This window comes from Arachis ipaensis, chromosome B5 (assembly GCF_059453495.1).
Source record: "Arachis ipaensis isolate K30076 ecotype BB chromosome B5, ASM5945349v1, whole genome shotgun sequence".
Taxonomy (NCBI): Eukaryota; Viridiplantae; Streptophyta; class Magnoliopsida; order Fabales; family Fabaceae; genus Arachis; species Arachis ipaensis.
In genome coordinates this window covers 35,458,221-35,485,924 of record NC_142440.1, presented here as the reverse complement: position 1 = coordinate 35,485,924, position 27,704 = coordinate 35,458,221, and the positions used below count along the sequence as shown (strand labels likewise).

At 37.7% G+C, this 27,704-nt stretch overlaps 1 non-coding gene across 1 annotated transcript; it reads left to right on the top strand.

Annotated features, from left to right (window-relative positions):
- Positions 1-24,858: 24,858 nt before the first annotated feature.
- On the top strand, positions 24,859-24,966 carry LOC148563832 (small nucleolar RNA R71). The gene has a single exon (XR_015884873.1). It is a non-coding gene; the product is annotated as a small nucleolar RNA R71 (small nucleolar RNA).
- Positions 24,967-27,704: the final 2,738 nt, after the last annotated feature.

Genomic DNA, 27,704 nt, shown 5'->3' with positions numbered 1-27,704 from the left:
CTTCTGTTGATCCTTACATGAGAGGTTAGTTACTACTCTAGTTGATCACGCATCAGATACCAATTTTTATCACATAGCTCGAATTGGAGTGATCTAATATCAAGTGGCGTTAGTTACTACTCTAGTTGAAAGATGGCACCGAAAGATGCATACCTTCTATCTTCCAATGTAGCTTTAATTCTTGATCTTCCGGTGACTGGTGTAACCATGAGTAATCACGAGGTATTAGAATACACCAATTTGAGGTTGCACCTAGAAAGGCAAGTTATAGAGGAAGCTTCATCAAGTTGAATTGGTTTAGAGATCTTAAAGATCACTTACAGTTGAATGATCGACTTAGTATGGAGACGTACATGAAGTGCCATATCATGTTGTTGTTAGGGACAACTGTTCACTAAAAACCTCTGCTATTGTTCTGCAACTTTGCTTTAATTAGGGAGATTAGTTATGGTTCTGCATGCCTAGTGCACCTGTACTGAGCACTATGTAGGTCTACACTATCCCATGTCACCGTATGTTGTTACAAGTTATTGAGAAAGAAGTTCCATCCATCACAAGTCTCTCCCTCTACAATAGCAAATGCAATAGACTCAATATTGTCGTTACCTTCTTGTGAAACTGCAACTGATAGACAATTTTTTTATATTCCATACAAGTGATTCTTGTCAACCAGTACAATTGATTAGTAGTGTTTGAATGCTTTAATACAATTGTAATAACTAGAAGACCCGATATAATACTTAGACATTAGTTGCCAAGTCATCCACTTCATACGCAGCCATAGTTTCAAAATGGATGAATGGTTGTTGATGGCTCCTTGTGACACATGGCTTTAAACCGTCTAGGAAAAGTTTCATAAGAAGCTTCCCAACTGCTAAAAATTATTTTTACTTCCTTTTGCTTTACTAACCATGCTTTGCAATGACTTATGGTATAAGTAAACTTCGATTGAACTTCGGCAATGCACTACAAGAAACACGCTAAAAATTGATGGCAAAATCGACATCCATACAGTCGATAACTAATAAAATCGATGGCAAAAGCAATAGTTCAGGTTGATGCTTTTTATTTGTCTTTTTTTAATAACGTAATAAAATCAATACTTGAACCGTCGATAATAAAAGAAATAAGGTTTTCCCATTTTTAATAAAATTGACAGTCCAACCATCGATATGGTTTAAAATCAACAAAGAAGTTGTCGATAATAATAAAAGCTTATACTGTTCAATTCATAATCTTGCTCCATAAACCTTAGTTCCCCTATACTCACTACACTTTTGGCTAATAAGATTTCTTCTAATAATTCAGCCATCACCTCAAAGAGACTTCTTTGGCTTCCAACCACCCATTTGAAGTACTCATCCTAAAAGCCAAAAGTTATAACATCATCAAGAGAAATTGGAAAGAGGTTATACTAGAAAACAACAGAGAAAATCAGGGTTAGCAAATGTATTTACCTTCCCTTCCGGAGATGTGAGGAACTTCAATCCCTCTGCTTCACTAGGTTCATAAGCATGAGCGGCTAACGCAACTAAAGTGGACTAAAAGAGAAGCATAAGTAAATATTTCTTATTTTCTTGAGAAAAAATGAGATATTAAAAGAAAAAACAAATATAGGAGCACATTAGATAACTTGATAACGAGAGGCACATGAAAATAAGAACATGTAAAACCTTTCTTAGGGTTTAAAATATCTTCATAACATGCTAATGCAGCATGTAGTGTGTCCAAGGACTAGGGAAAGGAGGTTGCAGAGAACCTCCCAATGCAGTACCATCCTCACTATCAACATGAAAAGAAAACAACAAATCTAAACTTTGATCCAACAGTTTTCCAGCTTCTACAACAGTTTCATCACAATTCTCAGCATGAACACCCATGTGATCTCCAGTTTTAGAACTGAGAAAGATCGGACAGAAGATGACAACAGATTAATGATGAGTATACGACCAGATAATGAGGACAAGAAATACCTAGTCCAGTTTACTTTATGCCAATCCCTGATATATCAAACTCCAAATGTATGTAGGAACGGTCAGATACAGTTTTTGAAGCTCCCTTTGAACAAAAACATTAACCCTTCGAGGAAATAGGCAATAAATTTGTTTTGGTATGGTTTACAAAATGAAAAAAATTAGAAAAACGGCCATAAAATTAGAATGCACAACTCCAAGAATCTGCATGGATGATGAATGTCAAATATAGCATTCCTATTTGCCATATTCAGGTTATTATTATCATAAGCTGAAGTGATGGCAGGATCATGAATCACTACTTGGTATTCAGGAATAGCAGTTGTATAGGGAGTAGAAACAGTGTTAACATCATCCTCATCCCGTAGCAATCGATCCAAGTCGGGCCATAGATATTCTTTCCTATAAAGCAAAAGTAAATCATGTGATTTAACAAGCTTTAATGAATGACATAATGCATATCAATCTTAATTTTAGCAACTATATATTTGAGACATGAACAGAACTAGGATCAGAGTATGTTTACCAGGCAAAAAAAATCATTAATGAAACACGTGCTGCGCAATTTCTGAGGGCTTTTGGTCCAATTTTTGAAGGCTTGAGGTTGAATTGAAATGCTATATGAAGGGGGTATCAAAACATATGAAGGCATTAGAGTAGGAGGCCTCAATTTTACATTTTTTAGCACAGTAATTAGGAGTAGGAGTAGTGTAGAGTAGAGAATTCTCTCTTAGGGTTTACTTCAATTTTCATGTAGCATTTTATAGCAAGTTTGATCTTGGATTTTGCTTCTTCAATTGTAAGTACTCTTTAATTCCTCTTTAATTTCACTACTTTTGCTTTTATGTTCTTATGGTTCAAGTTAATTTGTTATATATGCAATTTTGGGTTTCTTGAAGTTTTGATTGATGAATTTAATGTTTCATGCTTTCTTTATGTTTGTTGGATTGTTTATTGTTGATTTTGTGCATAGTCGGTTATAGCTTTCTATTTTCCCATGCAATTTCCCATGTTTTACTTTTATGCACACAAGGTGTTTGTGAAAATGCCAATTAGGGATTTTGAGTAGATTTTCACACCTTGGCTTGGGAATTGAGTTCCTAGGATACTAGAGTCATAATGTCCGACATTTAATGGTAATTTTTGGGTAGTTAGTTGACTCTTGTTTCCATTGACGCTATCTTTTTATCAACTAGTTTGGTAAGTTAGCTAGGACTTATGGATAAAGGTCAATTATGCTTGCTTGACTTACTCCTCGATGTTAGGGGTTAACTAGGCGAGATTGACTCATCATAATTATCATAGTTGTGGTTATGGTGATGATAGGATTCCTTGGACTCTCATTCCCAAGTCAAGGCCCTTTTATGCATATCTTAGCATTTTCACTAGTTTTGATCTCATCTTCTCTTTAATTGCATTAATTACAATTTTGATCATCTCTTAGTTCTTTTATTGCTTAGTTCTTTTAATCTTTGGTTCTTTGATTTCAAAACCTCTTTGCCCTCACAACCGAAAGGGTAACACTTCCAATTGCATCCTAGGGAAGACGATCCGGGAGTCTAAATACTCTCGGTTTATATTTGGTTTGAATTGTGATAACATTTTATTGATGATCAATTGTTGGGTTTGGACTATACTTGCAACGTCAATCCTATTTTTTTAGTGTGAAAATCCAAACCTATGCTCTTGGTCGTTGTCAAATTTGGCGCCGTTGCCGGGATACAATTGAGTGCTATCTTTTGGTTGTTGTAAATATGTTGATAGTGTAAATATCTTATTTTTTGGTTGTTTGGTTACTTTTTTTAATACTTAGGTGTTTGTTTTTCTTATTTGTTAATGTCTTTTGCTTTTACTTTCTACTTTCTTTATGAGTTATTACCCTTGTTGCTTGGAGCTTAGTTGTGAGTATTTTGTAGGGTATGATGAATTCAAGTTGGGATTGTATCAAGGAGTAGGAGAAGCGATAGAGGGAGGAGCAATCTTCCCCATACTACAACGAGCCAAATCCTCCCCCAAACCCTCCCCAATGTGCATACCAAATCCAAGGATATGAAAGATACCCCATACACAACCCTCAACTACCAAACCTTCAAGCACCACACCATACGCCTCCATGGAATCAAAATGTCTATACACCTTGTTACCAACCATATGAACCATCATCCCCTTATACACCACCTCAATATCCCCACCCACATGACACATCTTCCAATTACACAAACTTTCTCCCAATCTTTGAACCTTCTCTTCCACCTAAATGTGAAGTTTTCCAACCTTTGCCCCAAGAACAACAAGACCTTCAAGCATTCTTCCAAGAGCAAGAAGGGTTCCGAAGGTAGCAAGGGGAGTTCATGGCCACCATAGCCGAAGTGGTGAACCGCTTGACCCTGCTACGCTCAAGCAATCAAGACATTTTCCTTGAGGAATGTGGAGTAGCAATGAAGGAGTGTAAAGAGAAGGAGAACATGGAGCTCAAGGGAAAGAAGAAAATATGGGACAAGAATCGCAAAAAGAGGAGTAAGGTAGAGTTAGTGAACCGGAAGAGGAAGATGGAGAATTGAAGGAGTTTGATCAAGAAGTGAATTGCATCATCAATTAATTTTTGTCCACCTTGGTTAACTCCCTCAATGATCTTGATGAAGCTTTTCCCTTGGAGTTTTAGAAAGATAGGGAAAATCTAGAAAAGAGTGGTGAGGAAGAGGTAGATACCCAAGAAGTGAAAGCAATTGTGCAAGAGCTTAATAGGATAACTCCACCCCAAGGACAAATTGAGTGGGTAACAATATCTTCAATGAGCTTTGTAGGCCCATATCGATTTGCTCTCTTGGAAACGGATTATCAACTTAGGGTGCTTCTTGGAGTGTTATATGGTGAAGGATTAGATGTTGGTTGCCAAAGGAGTTCAAGGTATAAGTTGGGCAAGGTCCAATTAGGAGGATTCCAAGAGTTATTTGGGTGCTTCAAAGACAATTCAAGAGGTTGTTCATCCAAGGCACAAGTGAAAATGATTTACGAAAATTTTCCTTTCAACAAATTTCCTACCGGCAAGTGTACCGGATTATCGTCAAGTAAAAACTCATTGTAGAGTGAGGTCGAATCGCACAGAGATTGGTTGGTTGATCAATGTTAATTAGAGAATTGTGCTAGTTGAGCTAAATCGAAATTGAATTGGAATTGCAGAATGTAAAATTGATAGGAAACTTAAATTGTAAGAATTAAAGAACGGAAACTAAATTTGCAAGAAATTAAATGGCAGGAACTTAAATTTCAAGAAATTAAATGAGAATGGGGATTAAGCATGAAATTAAAGAAACAGAATGTAAAAGAATGGACAGATCAGAGAGGGGGAAGCTCATTGGGGTCAGGAGATGTGAGAATTCTCCGGATCAAATTCATTCTCATCTCTTCCTCAATCAATGCATTCATTGATCTTCTTGGCAATATTAAGTGATTAGATCCCAATTCCTTGGTAATTTAATCTCTATAAGCATGAACAATTGCCCAAATTCTTGATTTAAGTGCTCATGAAAAGAGATGAAGTTTGGTCACTGATTATACCACACAAATTCATAGATCAAAGTATTGGTAGGATTACATGTCACTATATCCATCCAAACCCCAATCTAATCCAATGTGAGAAATCAATTCTAGCATGATCTCCTCATTCCTCTCCCAAGGTTCCGAGGAGATCCAAGTATGAATAGCTTCTTTCCCAAGATAACTATCCAATTGGATGAAGAACGAAAGCTTTCTAGTAAAATCAAGAGAAAAGAAAGAAGAAGAAGAATGAAAACTAGTATTGATCCATTGAATTTACACATAGAAAGTAAAAGAAAAAGAAAGTACATAAATAAAAGGGAAAAGTGCAGGAGAAAAATAAACAGAGTGCTGAACTCCCAGAGCCCACTCAGGGCCTCCCAAAAGCTCCTTCATTCAACAATTCTTCTATTTATAACCCTCTTCTCATCTTCAATTGGATCAAGTATTTGGATGTGGGCCTTGGTTGAAGCATTTAAGAGCAATTCTCCAGTGATGGGCATTCGCAACTCACTTTCATATTGGGCATAGGTGCAATTTGGAATTGAATTGGCCTTAACATTCGTGATCATTGCCGTTTGAGGGCAAACGTTGAATCAAACGCCCCTTTGAAAATTCAGTTTTGCTTGCTATCATTGCCGTTTGACTCAACGTTGGAGGGCCAACATTCCGCTATTCACACGTACGCGTGACCTACGCGTACGCGTGAATGGTCGAATTTGCCGTTCACGCATGCGCGTGCCGTATGCGTGCGCGTGGTTAGGCTGAAAAAGTATGTTCACGCGTACGCATCGATGCGAAATTCCCAACTCCCATTTCTGAAATCTTATCGTGGACGTTGGAGGCTAGCGTTTGAGGCAATGTTGGCCTCCAATATTCGCACATTCACGCGTACGCGTCACCTACGCGTGCGCGTGGATGCTAAATTCTCAAATTCCAAATCTGATTGTTGCACATCAAGCCTTGAGACGTCACTTTGTCCTCTTGTCAACGTTGCCAATTTGATACCCACTATAGACTATTACATATGGTTGGAAATATCTGAATGTCAGATTTCCATCCCAACTGAAATCACCTCAATTGGACATCTGCAACTCAAGTTATGCTCCTTTGAAGGGGATAGGGTCGCTGGCGTCGGTGTGCAACATTGGAGGCAACGTTGGCACACCAATGTTTACACCAACGTTGGGAACATTTCCAGATTCAGAAGCTCAAATGTACTGTCCACCCCCATATTATTATATATTAATGGAAAGCCCAGAATGTCTACTTTCCAATGTCATTGGAAGCGCATCATTTGGAGCTCAACATCTCAAGTTATACTCCATCGAAGGTGCAGAGGTCAGCTGGCCTTACTACAGGTTGGTACCATGTTCGTTTATGCACTTTTCGGGGCAGTTTTCTCCCTCAATTTTTGTGTCCACCATATAGTGCCATATTTTCTTGGAAAGCTCTCGATTCCTACTTTCCAATGCTTTTAGAATCACGTCATTTGGAGCTCTGTAGCTCAAGTTATTCTTGCTGGAAGTATACCCATTCAGGCTGTGGGGAGCAACGTTTCCAGCAATGTTGGAGCACTAACTTTGGCTCCAACGTTGCTTCCCTTTGCCTCCTTTCATGGTCTTCTCGTTGCCTCTTTGCCTTCCCTTTTCTTAGCTTCCTTTCCACCTATCATCAACCACACATTTGCATCAAAGTTTGCTATAATTCACAAGATCTTTGCATCATTAAATCACCAAACACAAGTTGCATAAAATCTTATGAAAAGCACATAAATAACCAAGTTTGCATGAATCAAGGTGTGCATGAAATTCTCATCCAAATACTTACTTATTACCTAAGAAATGCATGAAACTACTCTAAAACAAATTGAAAATGGCTTGTGAGACTAGCCAAGATGCCCTGGCATCACAATACCAAACTTAAATCTTGCTTGTCATCAAGCAAGTGATAAAACATGAAAATATAAGAGATACAAGTCCTTATTCAGAGAATTCAAATCCTTGGTTCATGGAGTTTCATGCATGGCAACTTAGGTTCATGTTCATGCTGGTTTCTAGGCTTTCATATGTTCTTGAATTCTCACTCTACTGCCTTTCTATGAGACTCTTATTTCTGACCCTTAGCTTCTTTGTTTTTGTTTTCTTTCCTTCTTTAGAGCTTATTGCTTTCTGTAGCTAAGTGTTCTGTGTTGAGACAACTCTTTAGGATAGGTTTTCAGTCAACACTCCCAAACCAGTTGGTTCAAGGTGCTAGGTGTTGAAACACCCCTAAGGACTTAATCACCCAAGTCTCTCTTCAGCACATACATACCACAGGCACATGGTTTGTTATTCATTCCTTAGACCTTGGTGTCCAGCACCTCTTTGGGTTGCTATATGCCTTGTGACAAGGTTGCTCTTGATAGTGGACTTTTAGTTGACAATCCCAGGTTAGTTAACCCAAGTTGTCAAGTGATGAAGCATTCCTAAGAACTTACTCATCCAAGCAGATTCTTGCACAAAAACACCACAGACGCATGCCTCAAGATCCATACTATTGGTGCCTAGCTTTATTTTCTGCTCTTTTCTTTCTTTTTCATTCTCTTTTTCTCTTTTTAGGATCTTTATTAATTTATTTAAGTCTCATAGAATAAACTTCAAGCTCATAATTCAAGAGATATCTTAGCCCTTTACCTTATTGATGAACCAACTTAGCTAACAAATATCACCACAACACTAAGACTTTATTCTGCACATTGGATTTCACTCTTGTCTTTCACAGCAAATTCTCATAAACTCTTTTATTGAGCTTAAGGACACATCATACAATTCAAGAAAGGAAGCAATAGCCTAGGTACTTAGACTAGCACACTTATGACACAATTAAAGAAAACGAACACTAAATTCTAATGACTTAAACTAAAGAATAACTATCAACATGGGCACATTCAGACTTCCAGTTTAAACATTCCAAAGCAGATGGAATTAAGTAACAATATAACCTCTTGGTGGTGCCTTCTAGCTCTCCCTTTGTCATCATCATCCATAGCTTTTGTGTCCTTCTTTTTCTTCTTAGCTGATGGTATGTATTCCTTCCAAGAGATTGACTGAATTTCTGCAAAGTTATTGGAAGTTGCTTGTTTTCCAAGCACTTGAGAGATTGTTAGCATGCATGTATGCTTGTGATTTTCTAAACTTAAGTTGGTGTGTGAACACCAAACTTAGTTTCTTGCCTAATGCAGCAAATTGAATACATGCAGAGAACCTCATGTGCTTTTATTAAGAAAACAACTATAAACTAGAAAAACAAACTATGAATCTAGAAATTAAACTATTATTAAGTGGTTTTTCTGATTGGTTGGAGCTAGTGACTAGTCATGCTGAGGGTTACAATGTGTTCTTTAATGAAATCTTTGGTGGAACACCAAACTTAGAATTACACATTCACCCTTGGATTGTTTTGGTGTGGAGCACCAAACTTATCTCCTTGCAATACAGAGAATCTACTTACCTCTTTTATTAAATTTAACTAGGGAAAGAGAACTACCTTTGGTTGGGTTGCCTCCCAACAAGCGCTCTTTTACTGTCATTAGCTTGACACTTTGTTCATGACTTTCTTCCTCTTCTTTCAATTTGTTAAGAGGAATGACGTCAAGTGGAGGGAGGGACCAGTTATTGCCCCTTGCTTTGAGTGCTTCTTCCCAACAAGCTTTCTTTTGTAATTGGCTTGAGTGAACTTGCTTGTTGGGTCAGCAGTTGGATTGTTCTTTGACCTTCTCTTTTTCATGGATATGATCCTTTGTTTCTCGGTCGCAATCCTTTTTATGGTGCTTGTTTCTACTGCCTTCACATCTTTGATCTCAGAACTTGGATATTGTTGGATAGTTGGAGCATCCTTTTCATCAAGAGCTTCTTGAATTGGTAGCTTAATAGATTCACCCTCTCTGTAACTCTCTGTTTCATTGGAGTATGAACTCCCTTGATTGACTTCCTCTCTTTCTTCTTCATGCTGTTGCATTGAGTCTTTTAGGGGTGAGTTTGTATTTTCCTTTGTCACCCTTAGTAGCCTCTGTGGGTATGGAGCCTTAGGCTTATATATTCTCACAACCTCCTCCTTCTTCATAGGAATCTCACTTGGTATGAATGCCTCTTTTTCTTGTTCTTCTGATTCCTCCCTTGTACTTGTCTTGGTGGTATTACCGGAACTATGGCCAGGAGCTTGCTTGGATAAGTATCCAATTTGTGCTTCAAGTTTCTGAGTAGCAGCATCTTGATTTTACAGATTGGATCTTACTTCTTCCCAGAATTTTTTCACGTCTTCACACTCCTTGCAAAGGTTTGCAAGCATAGCTTCTATTTTGGCCATTCTGTCATCTTCATGTGGTGATAGTTGGTTGGAAGTGGGGTGTTGAGGCTGATTGGCTTGTGAATGGAGTTGGTTGTTTTGTGGTTGTGTGTTCTAAAAGTAGTATGGCTCTTGTGGGTAATGAAATGAGTTTTGTGGACTATGAAAGGAATTTTATGTGTGGTGGAATGAATTGTATGGATCTAGGAAGGAATTTTGTGCTGAAGCATACTCAAGTGATGAAGATCCTGGACATGTAAAACTAGGAGGTTAGGTTGGATAATAAAGAGGTGATGGCTTTTGATGAATGTGGTATGAATGAGTGAAATTCCTTTGATTTTGATCTTCCCAGCCACAACTTGAGTAGTAATCAATTTCACCAAAATATGTACCATTTTGTGGCTCTGGAAAGTACCCCATTTCAGATTCTTGATGCTCCCACCCACCATGAGCATAATAACATGAATCATTCTGTGGTGGTGAGGAGTTTCTCCTAAATTTTGATTGACCAAAATATGATCGATGCTTCCTTCTTTCTTGCAAGATGCCCTGTCTCAAACAAAAATCACCAAAAGACATTGAAATTTCCATAGTGAGGCAATATCACAAACAACTAGTGGTTAGTGTGCTAATAAGTGAATGAAGAAAGAAAACCGACTAAAATTGCAGAAATTAGCAGTAATCAAACTGAAACAAAAACTATCAACAAAAGAAAAGAAAAATTGCTCAATCTAGTTATCCTCTAATTTAATAATTATCAATACAAAACCAATCCCCGGCAACGGCGCCATAAACATGATTCACAAAAATTTGCCTCTCAACAAATTTTCTACCGACAAGTGTACCGGATTGTCGTCAAGTAAAAACTCACTGTAGAGTGAGGTTGAATCCCACAGGGATTGGTTGGTTAATCAATATTAATTGAAGAATTGTGCTAGTTGAGCTAAATCGAAATTGAATTGGAATTGTAGAATGTAAAATTGGCAGGAAACTTAAATTGCAAGAATTAAAGAACGAAAACTAAATTTGCATGAAATTAAATGACAGGAACTTAAATTTCAAGAAATTAAATGGGAATGGGGATTAAGCATGAAATTAAAGAAACAGAATGTAAAAGAATGGACAGATCAAAAAGGGGAAAGCTCATTGGGGTCAGGAGATGTGAGAATTCTTCAGATCAAATTCATTCTCATCTCTTCCTCAATCAATGCATTCATTGATCTCCTTGGCAATCTTAAGTGATTAGATCCCAATTCCTTAGTAATCTAATCTCTCTAAGCATGAACAATTGCCCAATTCCTTGATTTAAGTGCTTGATAAACCCATATTTTATGATATATTTTGTACCTAATTTAAGTGATTTATTCAATCCTTCACTCACTTATTCATATAAATTGCATGGTTTTACTTTCCCTTCCTTATTATGTGATGTATGTGAAAAACATGTTTCCTATGCTTTGAAAATAATTATTTTAATTACCCTTTACTTCCATTCGATGTCGTGATTCGTGTGTTGAGTAGTTTCAGATCTTCAAAGGCAGGAATGACTTAAAGGATGGAAAGGAAACATACAAAATTGGAAGGAAAGCATAAAACAGAGTTTTTGAAGAAACTGGCAGTGACGCGATCGCATGGACGACGCGGCCGCATGCCAACTCAAAATAGCAGTGACGCGACCGCGTGATTGACGCGGACGCATGACTGAAGCGACCGCGTGACAAGGAAAACTCCAAATGACGCGACCGCGTGACCCACGCGAACGCGTGACAGAGGCTACGCACCAGAAATTACAGAAAACGCTCCCAACAATTTTTGAAGCCCTTTTTGGCCCAAATCCAAGTCCAGAAGGCACAGATCAGAGGTTATGAAGTGGGGGAATGCATCCATTCAAGAGGAGAGTCTCCAATTAGTTGCTTTTTCATGAATTAGATGTAGTTTTTGAGGGAGAGGTTCTCTCCTCTCTCTTTTAGGATTTAGAATTAGGATTTCTTTTGCTTTCAGGATTATTTTTTTATCAGGTTCAACATTCCTTTTTATTTATCTTCTCAATTTAATTTATGAATTCTTCTATGTTACAGATTATTCTTTGAATTAATGTTATTTGAGGTATTTCAGTTTATTATTTCTTTCTTTTATTTATATTACTGTTGCTTCCAATGTGAAGACATTTTTATTCCAGTAGATTTACTTTTCCCCTTTGGTCTTGGTTAAGAAATCAGTAACTCAGGAGTTATCAAACACAACATGATTGATAATTGTTATCTTTGCTAATTGAATTAAACTTCAATAATTCCAATCTTTCCTTAGGGATTAACTAGGATTTGAAGTTCAACATAATTAGTCAATTGACCTTTCTTTACTTTAAGTAAAGGCTAACTAAGTGGAATTAAGATTCAATCTTCATCATTATTGATAAGGATAAATAGGATAGGATTTCTAATTTCTCATATCTTGCCAAAAGTTTATTTTATAGTTATTTATTTATTTTACAGTCTTTTACTTATTTTAATTGCAATTTAGATTACTTGTTCCTCATCTTCAAAACCTCGATTTACAATCTCCATAACCAATAATAAGAACATACTCCCCTGCAGTTCCTTGAGAAGACGACCCGAGATTTAAATACTTCGGTTATCAATTTTTAAGGGGTTTGTTACTTGTGACAACTAAAACGTTTGTAAGAAAGGTTGATTGCTTGGTTTAGTAACTATACTTGCAACGAGAGTTTACTATAACTTCTAAACCATCAATCTCCAAGTTCTTTCAGTGCTCATGGGAAGAGATGAAGTTTGGTCACTGATTATGACACACAAATTCATATATCAAAGTATTGGTAAGATTACATGTCACTATATCCATCAAAACCCCAATCTAATCCAATGTGAGAAAGCAATTCTAGCATGATCTCCTCATTCCTATCCCAAGGTTCCGAGGAGATCCAAGTATGAATAGCTTCTTTCCCAAGATAACTATCCAATTGGATGAAGAACGAAAGCTTTCTAGTAAAATCAAGAGAAAAGAAAGAGGAAGAAGAATAAAAACTAGTATTGATCCATTGAATTTACACAGAGCTCCCTAACCCAATGAAATGGGGTTAGTTGTTCATAGCTCAATTCAATTTACAGATGAAGAATGGTGCAAGAAAATAAAGCCTAGCTAGAAAGTAAATGAAAAAGAAAGTACATAAACAAAAGGGAAAAGTGCAGAAGAAAAATAAACAGCATGCTGAACTCCCAGAGCCCCCTTAGGGCCTCCCAAAAGCTCCTTCAATCTTCAACAATTCTTCTATTTATAACCCTCTTCTCATCTTTAATTGGATTAAGTATTTGGATGTGGGCCTTGGTTGAAGCAGTTAGGAGCAATTCTCCAGTGATGGGCATTGGCAACTCACTTTTATATTGGGCATAGGTGCAATTTGGAATTGAATTGGCCTTAACTTTGGTGATCACGTTTGATGGCAAACATTGAATCAAACGCCACTTTGAAAATTCAGTTTTGCTTGCTGTCATTGGCGTTTGACTCAACGTTGGAGGGCCAACGTTCTGCTATTCACGTGTACGCGTGACCTACGCATACGCGTGCGCGTGGTTGTGCTGAAAAAGTATGTTCATACGCGTCGATGCAAAATTCCCAACTCCCATTTCTGAAATCTTATTGCAGACGTTGGAGGCTAGCATTTGAGACAACGTTGGCCTCCATCGTTCGCATATCCACGCATGCGCGTCACCTACGCGTGCGCATGGATGCTAAATTCTCAAATTCCAAATCTGAATGTTGCACATCAAGCCTTGAGACGTCACTTTGTCCTCTTGTCAATGTTGCCAATTTGATGCCCACTATAAACTATTATATATGGTTAGAAAGATCTGAGTGTCAGCTTTCCAACCCAACTGAAATCACCTCAATTGGACATCTACAACTCAAGTTATGCTCCTTTGAAAGGAACGGGGTCGCTGGCATTGGTGTGCAATGTTGGAGGCAACGTTGGCACACCAACATTTACACCAACGTTGGGAACATTGCCAGATTCGGAAACTCAAACGTGCTGTCCATCCCATACTATTATAAATTGATGGAAAGCCCGGAATGTCTACTTTCTAATGCCATTGGAAGCGCATCATTTGGAGCTCCACCGCTCGAGTTATACTCCATCGAAGGTGCAAAGGTCAATTGGCCTTACTACAGGTTGGTACCATGTTCATTTATGCACTTTTCAGGGCAATTTTCTCCCTCAATTTTAGTGTCCACCATGTAGTGCCATATATTCTTGGAAAGCTATCGATTCCTACTTTCCAATGCTTTTAGAATCACCTCATTTGGAACTCTGTAGCTCAAGTTATTCTTGTTGGAAGTATACCCCTTCAGGCTGTGGGGAGCGACGTTTCCAGCAACGTTGGAGCACCAACTTTGGCTCCAACGTTACTTCCCTTTGCCTTCTTTCATGGCCTTCTTGTTTCCTCTTTGCCTTCCCTTTTCTTAGCTTCCTTTCCACCTATCATCAACCAAACATTTGCATCAAATTTTGCTATAATTCACAAGATCTTTGCATCATTAAATCATCAAACACAAGTTGCATAAAATCTTATGAAAAGCACATAAATAACCAAGTTTGCATGAATCAAGGTGTGCATGAAATTATCATCCAAATACTTACTTATTGCCTAAGAAATGCATGAAACTACTCTAAAACAAATTGAAAATGGCTTGTGAAACTAGCCAAGATGCCCTGGCATCAGAAAATCAACAAGAGGATGATAGAGAAACCAAAGTGTGGGATACGGGCATACAACTCTACAACCAATAATTTTGGATCCCGATTATTTGCTTGAGGTTGCTTGAGAGCCTAATGTGCTTCGTTTGGGATCCCGAAGGATTTTTGAAGAGCAAGCATGGTTGGCAACTCAAGGATGGATGGAAGCACAAGCCTCCTTGATGTGAGCTCTAACCAAAAGTCCAACTTGAGGACTTAAAACCAAAGTGCTAGGTGGGAGACACCCCACCATGGTAATATCCTTTCAACTTTTCTTTCTTGTAGTTTTTGTTTATTGAATTTTTCCTCCTTAATTAGCTTAGTTTAATTGCATTCTAGGTTTAAATTAGTTGCATTTTATGTTTGATCATGTATTTTTGATGAATGATATGTTTTAGGGTTGTAAACCTTTGATTGATATCATGGTTGGTGCCTTAGAGGCTTTAAAAATGTTGCAGAAATAGAGTTCTGTGCGTGCACACAGCCTTGTGCGTACGCACACTTTCCCTGTTTTTCCCCATCTGTGCATGCATACAGTAGTGTGTGTATGCACACCAATTGTCACACGCTCTGTTCGCAGCGTTCGCACCCTCTATGCACACGCACCCCACCATATTTTCACTCTGTGCGTGCACACGAATCTCTATGCGCACGCACACATGGTCATTTTACCTGCTTTCAAAAAAAAGAGAGAGTGTTCTGTGCGTGTGCACAGCCCTGTGTGCACGCACACGTCTTGACGTCCTCTCTGCCAGCAGCGCTCGCACATCCTGTGTGTGTGAATGCCCCCATTTTTGCTGGTGTGTGTATGCATGCTTTCCTATGCATACGCACAGGTCGCACTCTGGGCATTAATGAGAAAGGATTCCCTGTTCAGCCAGCAGTCTTCCTTTCTCTTCTCCTTGCTGCTGCTGCTCATTCCCCCAACCCAGCCATCCAACCATTTTTCTGGTGGCCACCACGTCGCCGTCTGACCGCTGCCGCCAAAGCCACCACCACCGCCACCACATTTCTCTCTCTCCCTATTTCTTATCTTCTCTTCTTCTTCTTCTTCTCCTTCTTCTTTCTTTTATTTCTTCTTCCTTCCATCTTTTTCTTCTCTCTTTCTTCTACTCTCCAGCGAAACTCCGTTGCGGTGAGCCTCGCAGTGGCTAACACAAGTGCCACTGTTACTTATCTTTTTCTTTTCTATTCTTCATCTTTTCAATTTTCTTGTTTTAATCTTCTTTGTTATGCTTAGTTGCTTGCTTAATTTTTGTTTTCTTTATTTAACTTTGGTAATTTAGTTTAAGTTTTGTTTAAGTGTTTGTTTGGTCGTTGAATTGCAAGTGTTCAATTTTTGATTTGTGGGTTGTTGATGTTTACATTTTTGGCTTGAATTTGTTGAATATGTGCACTGCACTCCATGTGTATGACATAATGCCTGAATGAACTTTCTGTTTAATGCATGTGTTGTAGCTACCATATGTGTTAGAATATATCATTGTTTGGCATTTTAATAAAGAATTCTGCACTTTTGAATGATTATGATGTTATTTTGGATTGAAATTTCAATAATGTACTTGTTTAATGCGTTGAGTTGCTAACACCAAATTGTTATGAGAAGTGACCTGTGACTTTTTTTGGTGGAAGTTTTAACAAGTACATATTGAATTTAGTGAATTGAATGGAATTGCTTGTTCATCGTGGTTTTTTAAGTCAATATAATCACATAACAAGGTATTTGTTCCATGTTAATGCTTTGCATTTTTTGAGTTGATTTAACTTGATTCTTATCAAGACTTGTCACTTTTTGTAACAAGCACCTTCCTATGTGATTATAGCCTTATTCTTAAAGATGAATAAGTAGTTCCTCTTCATCATTGAATTGGCTATTGGTTGTTGTGCTATTTTATTAATATTGTGCTTTCATTTACACAATTTCAATATTCAATGTGTCCTAAATTCAATTCACTCTTGTTGTAATTGCCTAAGCTTGCTTGAGTCTAATTGATGCTTATTCATTGCGTGCAACTTAAGACATTTAATTGAGGAACCCATGCTTACTTTTTGACTGTGTGGATGCCTTTTTAACCAGCAGTTGTGTGTGTTCTAACCGCACGCATAATTGGAATACACACATGGCTAATCATTTTCATCATACCACACCACTATGCAAACTTTCTCAATTAGATGCTTATTTGCTTTCTTCCTTTACCTTTTTGTGCTACTTGCCCTATGATTCCTAATTATACTTTATTCATTCTTTTTGAGGATGAGACATAAGGCAAGGAGCCAGGAGAGGAGGCGGACGCTAAGGATGGAGATGCCGAGAATGCATTAGACTTGGCGAATTCCACACAACCCGAGCCCCCGCATCCGTCAACCGAAGGTGGAGCTCTTGAGAGATAACCCCCCCGGGATTGTGTTCGTGCACGGAGGACCGTGCAACACTTAAGTGTAGGGGAGGATTCACCATTTTTGGTGCGTAAATTCTCTTTTTCGAACACTTTGCACTTTATTTTTGTTTCTTTTTATTATGTTCTTGTAGATATTTGGAGTGTTTTTGATTGTTGCATTGCACTTTCTTCTAGTATGTATGTATGTATATATATATATATATATATATATATATATATATATATATATATATATATATACATCTTAGTTCATCCATAGCTATTGCATTTTGCATCTTTTGCAATGTAAATATTTTATAGATAGAAGTTGTGATTGGATGATGTAAATAGTATAGCACTGATAAACTACTATTTTATGATTTATCTTATGCTCAATTGAGTTGTTTTATCAAGTCTTTGCATACTTATTCATACAAATTGCATGGTTTTACAATTCCTTCATAGTTTTGTTCTATGGTTGAAAACTTACTTCCTAAGCCTTTAATTTGTGTATTCTAATTCCTCTTTATACCATTCGATGCCGTGATCTGCGTGTTCAGTATTTTCAGGCTATTATAGGACAGGAATGGCTTAGAGGATGGAGAGGAAGCTTGCAAAAATGGAAGGAGCATAAGAATTAAAGGAGACAACCAGCGAGAAGCGACGCGCATGCTGGCTCACGCGTTCGCGTGGATTGGAGTTTCGCACGGCGACGCGTACGCGTGACACGTGAAGATGACTAGTGACTCGTACGTTTGAATGACATGTACGCGTGACATGCGCGACCTGTAGAAATCGCAGAAAATGCTGGGGGCGATTTTGGGCCAAGTTTGGACCCAGTTTTCAGCCCAAAAACACAGACTAGAGCCAAGGGACAAGCAGAGACTCAAGAGAGATTTTCATTAGCATAGTTTTAGATTTTAGATTAGAATTTTAGAGAGAAATCACTCTTCCTCTAGGTTTTCTTCACATTCATAGTTTTTATAGTTCATGCTTTTGCTTTGGATATTGAGAAGAATCACTACCTCCGTTGAAGTTGCTATTATTCTAGTTTGTTTTCTTATTCCTTTGCTCTTTTGATTACTTATTAACCCTGTTCAGATACGTATGTTGCATTTTTGGATTTATTAATGCAAAGATTTATTTTTACTTTTAATTAATTTTCAATTCCTATTTCATTTAATTTATTATGTCTTCTTCTTATATTTCTGTGAGCATTATATTCGTGTCAATGGAGTAGACTCCCAACTTGGCTTGGGGGTTGATTAAAAGGAGACCCTTGAGATGAAATGCTCAAATGATTAGTTAAATTGGATGTTGTTGGCTAACTCTCTAGGCACTAATGCTAATCCTTCCCAAAGGAGAGCATTAGGACTTGTGAATAAGAGTTAGCTTAATCACTTGACTTTCCTTTATCTAGTAAGGGTTAATGGTGCACGAAATCGTGATTGTTCATTCCTTGGTAACGGCGCCAAAAACTTAATACGCACGTTCATAATCTTAGTTCTTTTTCACAACTTCACACAACTAACCAGCAAGTGCACTGGGTCGTCTAAGTAATAAACCTTACGTGAGTAAGGGTCGATCCCACAGAGATTGTCGGCTAGAAGCAAGCTATGGTCATCTTGCAAATCTCAGTCAGGCGGATTCAAATGGTTATGGTGAATTGATAGTTAAAATATAATTAAAATATAAAATGGGATAGAGATACTTATGCAATTCATTGGTGAGAATTTCAGATAAGCGTATGAAGATGCTTTTGTTCCTTCTGAACCTCTGCTTTCCTACTGTCTTCATCTAATCATTCATACTCCTTTCCATGGCAAGCTGTATGTTGGGCATCACGTTGTCAATGGATACATCCCGTCCTCTCAGTAAAAATGGTCCAAATGCACTGTCACTGCACGGCTAATCATCTGTCGGTTCTTGATCATACTGGAATATGATCCAGTGATCCTTTTGCGTCTGTCACCAGCCCAGCACTCGTGAGTTTGAAGCGCGTCACAGCCATCCTTTCTCAGATCCTACTCAAAATACCACAGACAAGGTTTAGACTTTCCAGATCTCAAGAATGGCCGCCAATAATTCTAGCCTATACCACGAAGACTCTGATCATAAATCAGGAGGCTAAGAGATATGCATTCAAGCTTGCTTTCATGTAGAACGGAAGTGTTTGTCAGGCACGCGTTCATAAGTGAGAATGGTGATGAGCGTCATATAATCATCACATTCATCATGTTCTTATGTGCGAATGAATATCTTAGAGAAGAAATAGGCTTGAGTTGAATAGAAAAATAATAGTACTTTGCATTAATTCATGAGGAACAACAAAGCTCCACACCTTAATCTATGGTGTGTAGAAACTCTACCATTGAAAATACATAAGTGATAATGGTCCAGGCATGGCCGAACGGCCAGCCCCTAAGTCTAAGAAAAAATGTTCCAAAGATCAAAAAATGATCCAAAGATGTAAATACAATAGTAAAAAGTCCTATTTATACTAAACTAGTTACTAGGGTTTACAGAGATAAGTAAATGATGCAGAAATCCACTTCCGGGCACACTTGGTGTGTGCTTGGGCTGAGCATTGAACCTTTCATGTGTAGAGGTCTTCCTTGGAGTTAAATGCCAGTTTGTAACTTGTTTCTAGCATTTAACTCTGCTTTGCAACTTGTTTCTGGCGTTTAATGCCAGAATAGGGCAGAAAGCTGGTGTTAAACGCCAGTTTGCATCGTCTAAACGCGTGCAAATTATGGACTATTATATATTTCTGGAAAGCCCTGGATGTCTACTTTCCAACGCAATTAAGAGCGTGCCAATTGGGTGTCTGTAGCTCCAGAAAATCCATTTCGAGTGCAGGGAGGTCAGAATCCAACAGCATCTGCAGTCCTTCTTCAGCCTCTGAATCAGATTTTTGCTCAAGTCCCTCAATTTCAGCCAGAAAATATCTGAAATCATAGAAAAACACACAAAATCATAGTAAATTCCAGAAATGTGATTTTTATTTAAAAACTAATAAAAATATATTAAAAACTAACTAAATCATAGTAAAAACTATGTAAAAACAATGCCAAAAAGCATATAAATTATCCACTCATCACAACACCAAACTTAAATTGTTGCTTGTCCCCAAACAACTGAAAATCAAATAGGATAAAAAGAAGAGAATATACTATAAATACCAAAATATCAATGAAACTTAGCTCCAATAAGATGAGCGGGACTAGTAGCTTTTTGCCTCTGAATAGTTTTGGCATCTCACTTTATCCTTTGAAGTTCAGAATGATTGGCATCTATAGGAACTCATAATTCAAATAGTGTTATTGATTCTCCTAGTTCAGTATGTTGATTCTTGAACACAGCTACTTTATGAGTCTTGGCCGTGGCCCTAAGCACTTTGTTTTCCAGTATTACCACCGGATACATAAATGCCACAGACACATAATTGGGTGAACCTTTTCAGATTGTGACTCAGCTTTGCTAAAGTCCCCAATTAGAGGTGTCCAGGGTTCTTAAGCACACTCTGTTTTTGCTTTGGACCTCGACTTTAACCGCTCAGTCTCAAGCTTTTCACTTGACACCTTCACGCCACAAGCACATGGTTAGGAACAGCTTGGTTTAGCCGCTTAGGCCAGGATTTTATTCCTTTGGGCCCTCCTATCCACTGATGCTCAAAGCTTTGGATCCCCTTTTACCCTTGCCTTTTGGTTTTAAGGGCTATTAACTTTTTCTGCTTGCTTTTTTTCTTTTTCTTTCTTTTTTTTCGCAAGCTTTTCTCTATTCACTGCTTTTTCTTGCTTCAAGAATCATTTTTATGATTTTTCATATCATCAAATAACATTTCTCCTTGTTCATCATTCTTTCAAGAGCCAACAATTTTAACATTCATAAACAACAAATTCAAAAGACATATGCAGTGTTCAAGCATTCATTCAGAAAACAAAAAGTATTGTCACCACATCAAAATAATTAAACTAGTTTCAAGGATGAATTTGAAATCATGTACTTCTTGTTCTTTTGTGATTAAAAGCATTTTTCATTTAAGAAAGGTGATGGATTCATAGGACATTCATAGCTTTAAGACATGGACACTTAGACACTAGTGATCATGTAATAAGACACAAACATAAATAGACATAAAGCATAGTAGACGAAAAACAGAGAAAATAATTAGACAAGGAGATTAAGGAATGGGTCCACCTTAGTGAGGGTGGCGTCTTCTTCCTCTTGAAGAACCAATGGTGTTCTTGAGCTCCTCTATGTCTCTTCCTTATCTTTGCTGCTCCTCCCTCATAGCTCTTTGATCTTCTCTAATCTCATGGAGAATGATGGAGTGCTCTTGGTGCTCCATCCTTAGTTGTCCCATGTTGGAACTTAATTCTCCTAGGGAGGTGTTGATTTGCTCCCAATAGTTTTGTGGAGGGAAGTGCATCCCTTGAGGCATCTCAGGAATTTCATGGTGAGGAATTTCCTCATGCTCTTGTTGAGGTCCATGATCTTTTGTTTGCTCTATCCTTTTCTTGGTGATGGGCTTGTCCTCATCAATGAGGACGTCTCCCTCTATGTCAATTCCAGCCGAATTGCAGAGGTGGCAAATGAGGTGAGGAAAGGCTAACCTTGCCAAAGTGGAGGACTTGTCAGCCACCTTGTAGAGTTCTTGAGGTATAATCTCATGAACTTCCACTTTCTCCCCAATCATGATACTATGGATCATGATGGCCCGGTCTACAGTAACTTCAGACTGGTTGCTAGTAGGAATAATTGAGCGTTGGATGAACTCCAACCATCCTCTAGCTACAAGCTTAAGGTCTGGTCTTCTCAATTGAACCGGCTTGCCTCTTGAGTCAACTTTCCATTGAGCTCCTTCCACACATATGTCCATGAGGACTTGGTCCAACCTTTGATCAAAGTTGACCCTTCTAGTGTAGGGGCATGCGTTTTCTTGCATCATTGGCAAGTTGAACGCCAACTTTACATTTTCCGGACTGAAATCTAAGTATTTTTCCCAAACCATTGTAAGCCAGTTCTTTGGGTTTGGGTTCATACTTTGATCATGGTTCCTAGTGATCCATGCGTTTGCATAGAACTCTTGAACCATTAAGATTTCGACTTGTTGAATAAGATTAGAGAGAACTTCCCATCCTCTTCTTCTAATCTCTTGTCGGATCTCCGGATACTCGCTCTTTTTTAGCTTAAAAGGGACCTCAGGGATCACCTTTTTCTTGGCCACAACTTCATAGAAGTGGTCTTGATGGACCTTTGAGATGAATCTCTCCATCTCCCATGACTCAGAGATGGAAGCAATTGCCTTCCCTTTCCTCTTTCTTGAGATTTCTCTGGCCTTAGGTGCCATTGATGGTTATGGAAAAACAAAAAGCAATGCTTTTACCACACCAAAATTAAAAGGTTTGCTCATCCTCGAGCAAAAGAAGAAATAAAGTAGTAGAAGAAGAAGAAAATAGAGGAGATGGAGTGAGAGAGTGTATTCGGCCATGGGGGAGAAGTAGTGGTTGTGATGTGTGAAAATGGAGTAGTGTTAAGGGGTTTATATAGGGGTGGGGGGAAGGTTAGGTTTCGGCCATTAGGGTTGGGTTTGGGAGGAAAAGGAATTTGAATTTGGAGGTAGGTGGGGTTTATGGGGAAGAGGTAATAAGGTGATTGGTGAAGGGTATTTGGGGAAGAGTGTTATGAGAAGGTGTGAAGAAGAGAGAAGAAGAGATATGGTAGGTGGGGATCCTGTGGGGTCCACAGATCCTGAGGGGTCAAGGACTTAGCATCCCTGCTCCAAGTAGGCGTGCAAAACGCCCTTAGAATGCATGTCTGGCGTTAAACGCCAGCTTGCTGCTTGTTTTTGGCATTTAACGCCAGCTTTTCTCCCATTCTTGGCGTTAAACACCAATTCCATGCTCTGTTCTGGCATTAAACACCAGTCTGGTGCTTGTTTCTGGCATTTAACGCCAGCTTGATGCTTCTTTCTGGCGTTAAATTCCAGTTTGATACTTCTTACTGGCGTTTAAACGCTAGTAAGCTCTTCCTCCAGGGTGAGCTATTTTTAATGCTATTTTTCATTCTGTTTTTTATTTTTTAGTAGTTTTTGTGACTTCACATGATCATCAACCTAAAGAAAACATAAAATAGCAATGGAAAATAAATAGATATAATTAAATAACATTGGGTTGCCTCCCAACAAGCGCTTCTTTAATGTCAATAGCTTGACAGTGAGCTCTCATGGAACCTCACAGAAAATAAGTGCAATATTGGGGTCTCTTAACACCAAACTTAGAGTTTGGTTGTGGCTTCCCAACACCAAACTTAGAGTTTGAATGTGGGGGTTTTGTTTAACTCTGTATTGAGAGAAGCTTTTCATGCTTCCTCTCTATGGTTACAGAAGGAGAACCTTGAGTCTTAAATATAAGGTAGCCCTCATTCAACTGAAGGACCAACTCTCCTCTGTCAACATCAATCACAGCTTTTACTGTGGCTAGGAAGGGTCTGCCAAGGATGATGGATTCATCCTCATCCTTCCCAGTGGCTAGGATTATGAAATCAGCTGGATGTAAAGGCCTTCAACCTTTACTAACACGTCCTCTACTAGTCCATAAGCCTGTTTCATTGATTTATCTGCCATCTCTAATGAGATTCTTGCAGCTTGTACCTCAAAGATTCCCAGTTTCTCCATTATAGAGAGTGGCATGAGTTTTATCCCTGACCCAAGGTCACACAGAGCTTTCTCAAAGGTCATGGTGCCTATGGTACAAGGTATGAAGAACTTTCCGGGATCCGGTTTCTTCTGAGGCACTGTCTGCCTCATTAGTGCACTCAGTTCATTGGTTAACAAGGGGGGTTCATCCTCCCAAGTCTCAGTACCAAATAACTTGGCATTTAGCTTCATGATTGCTCCTAGATATTTAGCAACTTACTCTTCAGTGATGTCTTCATCCTCTTCAGAGGAAGAATTTTCATCAGAGCTCATGAATGACAGAAGGAAGTTCAATGGAATCTTTATGGTCTCTGTATGAGCCTCAAATTCCTTTGGTTCCTCAAATGGGAATTCCTTTCTGTTCAGAGGACGTCCCAAGAGGTCTTCCTCACTGGGATTCACATCCTCCTCCTCCTCTGGGCATTCGGCCACACCAAGTAAGGTTATGGCCTTGCACTCTCTCTTGGGATTTTCTTCTGTATTGCTTGGGAGAGTACTGGGAGGAGTTTCAATAATCTTCTTACTCAACTGACCCACCTGTGCCTCCAAATTTCTAATGGAGGACCTTGTTTCATTCATGAAACTTAGTGTGGTCTTGGATAGATCAGAGACTATGGTTGCCAGGCCAGAATGGCTCTGTTCAGAATTCTTTATCTGTTGCTGAGAATATGATGGAAAAGGCTTGCTATTGCTAAACCTATTTCTTCTACCATTATTATTTAAGCCTTGTTGAGGCTTCTGTTGATCCTTCCATGAGAGATTAGGATGATTTCTCCATGAATGATTATAGGTGTTTTCATAGGGTTCTCCCATGTAATTCACCTCTGTTATTGCAGGGTTCTCAGGATCATAAGCTTCTTCTTCAGAAGATGCCTCTTTAGTACTGTTGGATGCAGCTTGCAATCCATTCAGTCTTTGAGAAATCATATTGACTTGCTGAGTCAATATTTTGTTCTGAGCCAATATGGCATTCAGAGTATCAATTTCAAGAACTTCCTTCTTCTGAGGCGTCCCATTGTTCACAGGATTCCTCTCAGAGGTGTACATGAACTGGTTATTTACAACCATTTCAATGAGTTCCTGAGCTTCTGCAGGGGTTTTCACGTGAAGAGATCCTCCTGCAGAATGGTTCAATGACATTTTTGACAACTCAGACAGACCATCATAGAATATACTTATGATGCTCCATTCTGGAAGCATGTCAGTAGGACACCTTTTGATCAGTTGCTTATATCTTTCCCAAGCTTCATAGAGGGATTCTCCTTCCTTCTGTCTGAAGGTTTGGATTTCTACTCTAAGCTTGCTCATCTTTTGAGGTGGAAAGAATTTGGCCAGAAAAGTACTGACCAGCTTATCCCAAGAGTTCATGCTTTCCTTAGGTTGTGAATCCAACCATGTTCTAGCTCTGTCTCTTACAGCAAAAGGGAAAAGCATAAGCCTGTAGACCTCGGGATCAACTCCATTGGTCTTGACAGTATCATAGATTTGCAAGAATTTAGCTAAAAACTGATGAGGATCTTCCATTGGAAGTCCATGAAACTTGTAATTCTGCTGTATTAGAGAAACCAATTGAGGCTTAAGCTCAAAATTGTTTGCTCCAATTGCAGGAATTGAGATGCTTCTTCCATAGAAGTTAGAAGAGGGTGCAATAAAGTCACCAAGCATCTTCCTTGCATCTCCACCATTATTATTGGGTTCGGCCATGTCTCCTTCTTTTTCGAAAAATTCTGTCAGGTCCTCTCCAGAGTATTGTGCTTTAGCTTCTCTTAGCTTCCCCTTCAGAGTCCTTTCAGGTTCAGGGTAAGCTTTAACAAGAATGTTCTTATCCTTGTTCCTGCTCATATGAAAAAGAAGAGAACAGAAAAGAAAATATGGAATCCTCTATGTCACAGTATAGAGATTCCTTATGTAAGTAGAAGAAGAGAAGAGAAAAAAATTCGAACACAGGGGAGAAGAGGGGGTTCGAATTATGAGTAGAAGAGAAGTGTTAGTAGATAAATAAATAAATAGAAAGAGATGAGAGGGGGAAGAATTTGAAAATTAAATAAAATAAAATAAAAATATTTTTTTGTTTTTATTTTGACTATTAATTAGAATTCGAAATTTAAGAAGGAAAATAAAATTAAATTAAAATTTAAAACAATTAGTTAATGAAAAGAATTTTTTTTGAAAAAGAGGTTAGTGATTTTCGAAAATAAGAGAAAGAAAAGTAGTTAGATGGTTTTGAAAAAGATATGATTGAAATAGTAAACTTTTAAAATCAAACAAAAAGTTAAGTGGTTAATTGAAAGAGATTTGAAAATCAAATTTGAAAGGGTGAGAAGTTAGAAAGATTTTGAAATTGATTTTGAAAAAGATATGATTGAAATTGAAAAAGATATGATTGAAATTTAATTTGAAAAAGATTTAAAAAGGAAATTAAAAAGATTTGATTTTTGAAAATTAAAGTTGATTACTTGACTAACAAGAAACTAAAAGATAGGATTTTAAAATTTAAAGAATGAACCTTTCTTAATAGGCAAGTAACAACTTGAGATTTTTGAATCAAAATATTAAAAGTTAGCAATGAATTCGAAAATATGAAACAAAAATAAGAAAAAGATTTTTGAAAATTATTTTGAAATTTTTGAAAATATTAAGAAGAAAATTGAAAAAGATTTGATTTTTTGAAAAATTTTTGAAAAGATAGGATTTTTAAATTGAAAATTTTGACTTGACTAATAAGAAACAACTAAATTTTAAAACTTTTTGACTAAATCAATTCAAAATTTTCGAAATTTATGAGAAGAATAAGGGAAAGATATTTTTTTATTTTTGAATTTTTATGAAGAGAGAGAAAAATAACAAAAAGACTCAAAACATGAAAATTATAAATCAAAACACACAATGCATGCAAGAATACTTTGAATGTCAACATGAATACCAAGAACACTTTGAAGATCAAGATGAACACCAAGAACTTTTTTTGAAAATTTTTAAGAAAGGGAAAACATGCAAGACACCAAACTTAAAAAATTTTACTCTATAGACACTAATAATTCTAAAATGCATATGAAAAACAAGAAAAGACACCAAACAAGAAAAATTTAGAGATCAAACAAAGAAATTCATCAAGAACAACTTAAAGATCATGAAGAACAAATGCATGAGTTTTCGAAAATTTTAATGAAAAATTAAAAATATGCAATTGACACCAAACTTAAAAATTGATACTAGACTCAAGCAAGAAACATCAAATTTTAGTTTTTATGATTTTATTAAATTTTTTTTGGATTTTTCGAAAATTAATTGGAAAAGAAAAATAAGGATTTCAAAATTTTTAATGAAAATTCCAAGAATCATGCAATGTTAGTCTAAAACTCCGGTCCAGGAATTAGACATGGCTTATTAGCCAACCAAGCTTTTAGTGAAAGCTCCAGTCTAAAACACTAGACATGGCCAATGGCCAGCCAAGCTTTAGCAGATCATTACATACAACAGCTAAATTGCTGAGAAAGACAAAGAAGCTCTTCTCTAAGGATAAGTGAAACCTCGGTCCAAAAGATTAGACATGGCTTAACAGCCAGCCAGGATTCAACATATCTCATGAAACTCTAGAATTCCTTCTTAAAAATTCTGAAGTCATAGAAGAATTTTTTTTTTAAATTTTTTTCAAAAATAAAAATAATAAAAACAAAAAGCTTAAAATTAAAATAAAATTACCTAATCTGAGCAACAAGATGAACCGTCAGTTGTCCAAACTCGAACAATCCCCGGCAACGGTGCCAAAAACTTGGTGCACAAAATCGTGATTGTTCATTCCTTGGTAACGGCGCCAAAAACTTAATACGCACGTTCATAATCTTAATTCTTTTTCACAACTTCGCACAACTAACCAGTAAGTGCACTGGGTCGTCCAAGTAATAAACCTTACGTGAGTAAGGGTCGATCCCACGGAGATTGTCGGCTTGAAGCAAGCTATGGTCATCTTGCAAATCTCAGTCAGGCGGATTCAAACGGTTATGGTGAATTGATAGTTAAAATATAATTAAAATATAAAA